This window comes from Pseudophryne corroboree, chromosome 11, assembly GCF_028390025.1.
Source record: "Pseudophryne corroboree isolate aPseCor3 chromosome 11, aPseCor3.hap2, whole genome shotgun sequence".
NCBI classification, from domain to species: domain Eukaryota; kingdom Metazoa; phylum Chordata; class Amphibia; order Anura; family Myobatrachidae; genus Pseudophryne; species Pseudophryne corroboree.
Window position 1 is genome coordinate 312,583,269 of NC_086454.1, and position 6,000 is coordinate 312,589,268.

Here is a 6,000-nt window from a genome sequence, read left to right on the forward strand (position 1 = left end):
GGCCTCTTCAGGCCATGAATAGTGTGATGGGGGGAACGGGCTGTTTCTCCACCATTGTATTAGCCACACTAAGGTGTAGAGAAGCCACTCTTCCACTTTATGTACCGGAGGCTCTTCAGGCCATGAACAGTGTGATGGGGGAATGGGCTGTTTCTCCACCATTGTATTAGCCATACTAAGGTGTAAAGAAGCCACTCTTCCTCTCTATGTACTGGGGGCTCTTCAGGCCATGAGCAGTGTGATGGGGGAATGGGCTGTTTCTCCACCATTGTATTAGCCATACTAAGGTGTAAAGAAGCCACTCTTCCACTCTATGTACTGGGGGCTCTTCAGGCCATGAACAGTGTGATGGGGGAATGGGCTGTTTCTCCACCATTGTATTAGCCATACTAAGGTGTAAATAAGCCACTCTTCCTCTCTATGTACTGGGGGCTCTTCAGGCCATGAGCAGTGTGATGGGGGAATGGGCTGTTTCTCCACCATTGTATTAGCCATACTAAGGTGTAAAGAAGCCACTCTTCCACTCTATGTACTGGGGGCTCTTCAGGCCGTGAGCAGTGTGATAGGGGGAATGGGCTGTTTCTCCACCATTGTATTAGCCACCCTAAGGTGTAGAGAAGCCACTCTTCCACTTTATGTACTGGAGGCTCTTCAGGCCATGAGCAGTGTGATGGGGGAATGGGCTGTTTCTCCACCATTGTATTAGCCACACTAAGGTGTAGAGAAGCCACTCTTCCACTTTATGTACCGGAGGCTCTTCAGGCCATGAACAGTGTGATGGGGGGAACGGGCTGTTTCTCCACCATTGTATTAGCCACACTAAGGTGTAGAGAAGCCACTCTTCCACTTTATGTACCGGAGGCTCTTCAGGCCATGAACAGTGTGATGGGGGAATGGGCTGTTTCTCCACCATTGTATTAACCATACTAAGATGGAAAGAAGCCACTCTTCCTCTCTATCTACTAGGGGCTCTTCAGGCCATGAGCAGTGTGATGGGGGGAACGCACTGTTTCTCCACCATTGTATTAGCCACACTAAAGTGTAGAGAAGCCACTCTTCCTCTCTATGTACTGGGGGCTCTTCAGGCTATGAGCAGTGTGATAAGGGGAAAGGGCTGTTTCTCCACCATTGTATTAGCCACACTAAGGTGTGAAGAAGCCACTCTTCCTCTCTATGTACTGGGGGCTCCTCAGGCCATGAGCAGTGTGATGGGGGGGAACGGGCTATTTCCCCACCATTGTATTAGCCATACTAAGGTGTAGAGAAGCCACTCTTCCACTTTATGTACTGGGGGCTCTTCAGGCCGTAAGCAGTGCGATGGGGGGAACAGGCTGTTTCTCCACCATTGTATTAGCCACACTAAGGTGTAAAGAAGCCACTCTTCCACTTTATGTACTGGGGGCTCTTCAGGCCATGAGCAGTGTGATGGGGGGAACGGGCTGTTTCTCCACCATTGTATTAGCCACACTAAGGTGTAAAGAAGCCACTCTTCCACTTTATGTACTGGGGGCTCTACAGGCCATGAACAGTGTGATGGGGGGAACGGGCTGTTTCTCCACCATTGTATTAGCCACACTAAGATGTAAAGAAGCCACTCGTCCACTTTAAGTACTGGGGGCTCTTCAAGCCATTGTTAGGCGCCGGGGTCCGCTCGTCGGTGCGGCCCGGCGCCTAGCAACCAGGGACGCCGTGCGCGTACAGCCGCCGGCTCCCTGGCAACGCTAGACGCCGGGCGCACGGAGCCGCACGGACCCTAGCAACGGGGACGCCACTGGCGGACCGCGTTCCCCGTTGCTGGGTCCATTTAAATTAGTAAGGGCACCTGTTTCCTGGCCGTGCAGCAAGGCAGCTGCACGGCATTCATGCAATCAGCAATGGCAGCAGTTGATTGGAGGGCTTCGGTTTATATGCTCTTGCAGTGCCTCACACAGACGCCGGTAATAGCTTCCTGCATGCTGTATCTGTTTGCTGAGAGTGTTTCCAGTCCTGCTGTATCCGGTCGTTCCTGTCCTCAGTTGTCCTGCACTCGGAAGTCGTCATCTGTTCCTAGAGTCCTGACTGAGCACCGTTAAACATCCAGTGGTGTTCGTGAGTCGCGGCGTAGCCGTGTGTTGCGGCTTGGCCGCTTTATTACTTATTATTTATTATTTGTGTTTCGGAGCTTTTGCGGAGGATTCCGCTCCCACAGATCCACTCTGGTATCCAGCGGTGCTGGGTAGGAGTAATGGACTAGTGGATTTTGGTTGTCCTTTTATCTGGCGGTTTTTCCGCGCATACTTCAAGTTTGGTTAGTTAGCTTGTTGCCCTTGGCCTGTTGTAGTCAGAGGTCCTCTTGTCATCATCCTGCCTCGGATTTCCCTTTGTCTCTCACTAAGACCGGGGGGCACCGGAGTTGGGCAGACATAATCCGCCTTTCAAACGTGGCTGCCAGGGGCTCAAGAAACCATAGTCTCGCAAGGGATTTCCGATAGCACGGGTGAGACAATAGAGTTAGGGCGCATGGGGCAACTAGTCTTTCCTGCTCCCGTAACCAGCATTCCCTTCCAGTACTCTGGCCATTGTCATAAGATCTCCTCCGGTCAGGAGTACTGGAATCATAACATTATTACCGGCCAAACCAAAACTTAAAATTAAACAGGGTTTGATTTTTTCCTTATTCAGTTTTTTAAGAGTTATCGGCCTCATGAATCCCACAGGTTTAGGGCCAAATCCTGGTCAGCTCCTAGTCAGCCAGATTCAAGAACTTACTCAGATGGTTCAGGATCTTTCCCTGCGGGTGAAGTCGCAGGAAGATCTTTTACAAACTTCCCCGAGGGTAGTCCCTGAACCAAAAATGCACTTGCCTGACCGTTTTTCTGGTGATAGGAAGGAGTTTTTTAATTTTAAAGAATCCTGTAAACTTTATTTTCGTTTAAGACCGATCTCCTCAGGTACTGAATCTCAGCGGGTAGGAATCATTATTTCTTTGCTCCAGGGGGATCCTCAGACCTGGGCATTTGGTTTAAAAGCAGAGGATCCGGCATTGTTGTCAGTCGACGCTTTTTTGGGGTCTTTAGGGCTTTTGTATGATGACCCTGATAGAGAAGCATCCGCTGAGAGTCAGTTACGCGCTCTCAGACAGGGTAGAAATCCTGCAGAGGTTTATTGTACAGAGTTTCGCCATTGGTCGAACGACTGTGGCTGGAATGACCCAGCCCTGCGCAGTCAGTTTCGCCTCGGCTTATCTGAGTCTATAAAGGACAGTCTCCTTCAGTATCCCGCTCCTGAGACACTCGATAAACTCATGGAGCTTTCTATTAAGATTGATCGACGTCTCAGAGAGCGGAGGGCTGAAAAAGGAGCACCAGTCAGGACTACTCCATGTGTATTTTCCATTCCTGAGAACGTAGAGGAGCCCATGCAGATGGGTTTCTCCCGACTGTCTCCAGAAGAAAGAGCCAGAAGGCAAAACTCTGGTCTTTGTTTGTACTGTGGGGGTAAGGGACATTTTGCCAGTAATTGTCCGAACAAGTCGGGAAACGCCTCGACCAAGTGAATTGTGAGGGGGTTCACTTTGGTCTGCAGCTTATCTCCTCGAATAACTCCCTTTTAGTCCCAGCTAAAGTTTCCTTTGGCAGCCTCAGTTCTTCGGTGTCGGCTTTTGTCGACAGTGGAGCTGCAGGGAACTTTATGGACTTAACTTGGGCCAAGGCCTTAGGTATTCCTCAGTTAGCCTTGGGTAGGTGTATCACCATGCATGGTTTAGATGGGAGTCCCTTGTCCAATGGGGTTATTTCCCTCTGTACACCTCCTGTACTACTTACGGTAGGAGCTCTTCATTCCGAAAAGATCGAGTTCTTCCTTACCCATTGCCCAGCAGTTCCAGTGGTTCTGGGTCACCCTTTGCTGGCCTTTCATAATCCCACCATTGATTGGCAGTCGGGGGAGATTTCACAATGGGGTACCATCTGTAATAAGGAATGTATTACGTTTCCCGTTAGAATAGCTGCTGCCATTCCCGAACTCATTCTCGTGGAATACCAGGACTTTGTTGATGTGTTTTCCAAGGGCAATGCGGACATTCTGCCTCCCCATCGGCCTTATGATTGTGCTATTGAGCTAATTCCCGGTGCCACATTGCCAAAGGGAAGGTTATATGCTTTATCCGGGCCAGAAACTGCGGCCATGAATGAGTATGTTAAGGAGAGTCTAGGGAAAGGATTTATCAGGCCATCTAAATCCCCTTTAAGTGCAGGCTTCTTCTTTGTGGAGAAAAAAGATGGATCACTCAGACCTTGCATTGACTTTAGAGCCCTGAATAAGATTTCAGTTAAAAATACTTATCCTCTGCCGCTGATTTCTGTCCTCTTTGATCAGCTGCGTTCGGCTGTGATTTTTTCTAAAATTGACCTGAGGGGAGCATATAACCTCATCCGAATCAAGTCTGGAGATGAGTGGAAGACGGCTTTCAGTACTCAGTCGGGTCACTACGAGTATCTGGTGATGCCGTTCGGCTTGTCTAACGCTCCGGCAGTTTTCCAGGATCTCATTAACGATGTGCTCCGTGACTTTCTAGGAAGATTCGTGGTCGTTTACTTAGACGACATCCTGATCTATTCTGACTCAATTGAACAACATGTTACCCAGGTGCGTCAGGTTCTTCAAAAATTACGTGAAAATCATCTATATGCCAAGCTGGAGAAGTGTGAGTTTCATGTCACGGAGGTATCCTTTTTAGGGTACATTATTTCCCCTCGGGGATTCTACATGGAACCTAAGAAGCTCCAAGCCATCCTTAGTTGGGCGCAACCCACCAACTTAAAAGCAATTCAGCGCTTTTTAGGGTTTGCAAATTATTATAGAAGATTTATTCATTCTTTTTCCGACCTGGTTGCTCCCATGGTGGCACTGACTAAGAAGGGAGCGGATCCTACCAACTGGTCACGTGAAGCTGAGTTATCCTTTCAGGCCTTGAAACAAGCTTTTGTCTCAGCTCCAGTCCTCAGACATCCCAACCCAGAATTGCCCTTCATTGTTGAGGTTGATGCCTCGGAGGTTGGAGTGGGGGCTATCCTATCTCAAAAGGATCCGGAGTCTCTGGAACTACATCCTTGTGCCTTCATGTCCAGGAAATTCTCATCCGCTGAATCCAACTACGATGTTGGTAACCGGGAGTTACTGGCTATTAAATGGGCTTTCGAGGAGTGGAGACATTGGCTTGAGGGAGCAACACATACCATTTCAGTATTGACTGACCACAAAAATCTTCAGTACATCGAATCAGCTAAGCGGCTGAATGCCCGGCAGGTTCGTTGGGCTTTATTTTTTACTCGTTTCAAGTTTATTATCACCTTTAGGCCAGGTTCCAAGAATACCAAGGCGGATGCCCTGTCACGCAGTTTTCTTCCAGTTCATAATAACAGTCCTGTTACTCCCATACTTCCGTCTTCAGTCATTTGGGCAGGCCTCACACAAGATTTATTTACCCAGTTAAAGCAGCTTCAACATCAAGCTCCTGGAAATACTCCTGCTGGTCGTCTTTACGTCCCTGAGTTTTTGAGAGCTACTGTTTTGACTGAATTTCATGATAGCAAAGTTGCCGGGCATCCGGGGATTTCTAAGACTTTGGAATTAGTCTCCCGCTCAGTATGGTGGCCTGGTCTTTCTAAAGACATTAAGGAGTTTGTTTTTTCTTGTCAGGTCTGTGCACAGCATAAGGTTCCCCGTTCCTTGCCTATCGGGCAACTTATGCCCTTAAATGTTCCTCTCAGGCCATGGTCTCACATTTCCATGGATTTTGTGGTAGACCTCCCTCTGTCAGCCGGATTCCGAGTCATATGGGTGGTAGTGGACCGTTTTAGCAAGATGGCTCATTTCATTGCTCTTCCCCGACTGCCTTCTGCCCAGGGATTGGTTGTTTTGTTTCTCCGCCATGTTTTCAGACTTCATGGGTTGCCCACTGATATTGTTTCTGATCGGGGTCCACAATTCATTGCACAATTCTGGAAGTCCTTTTGTGCC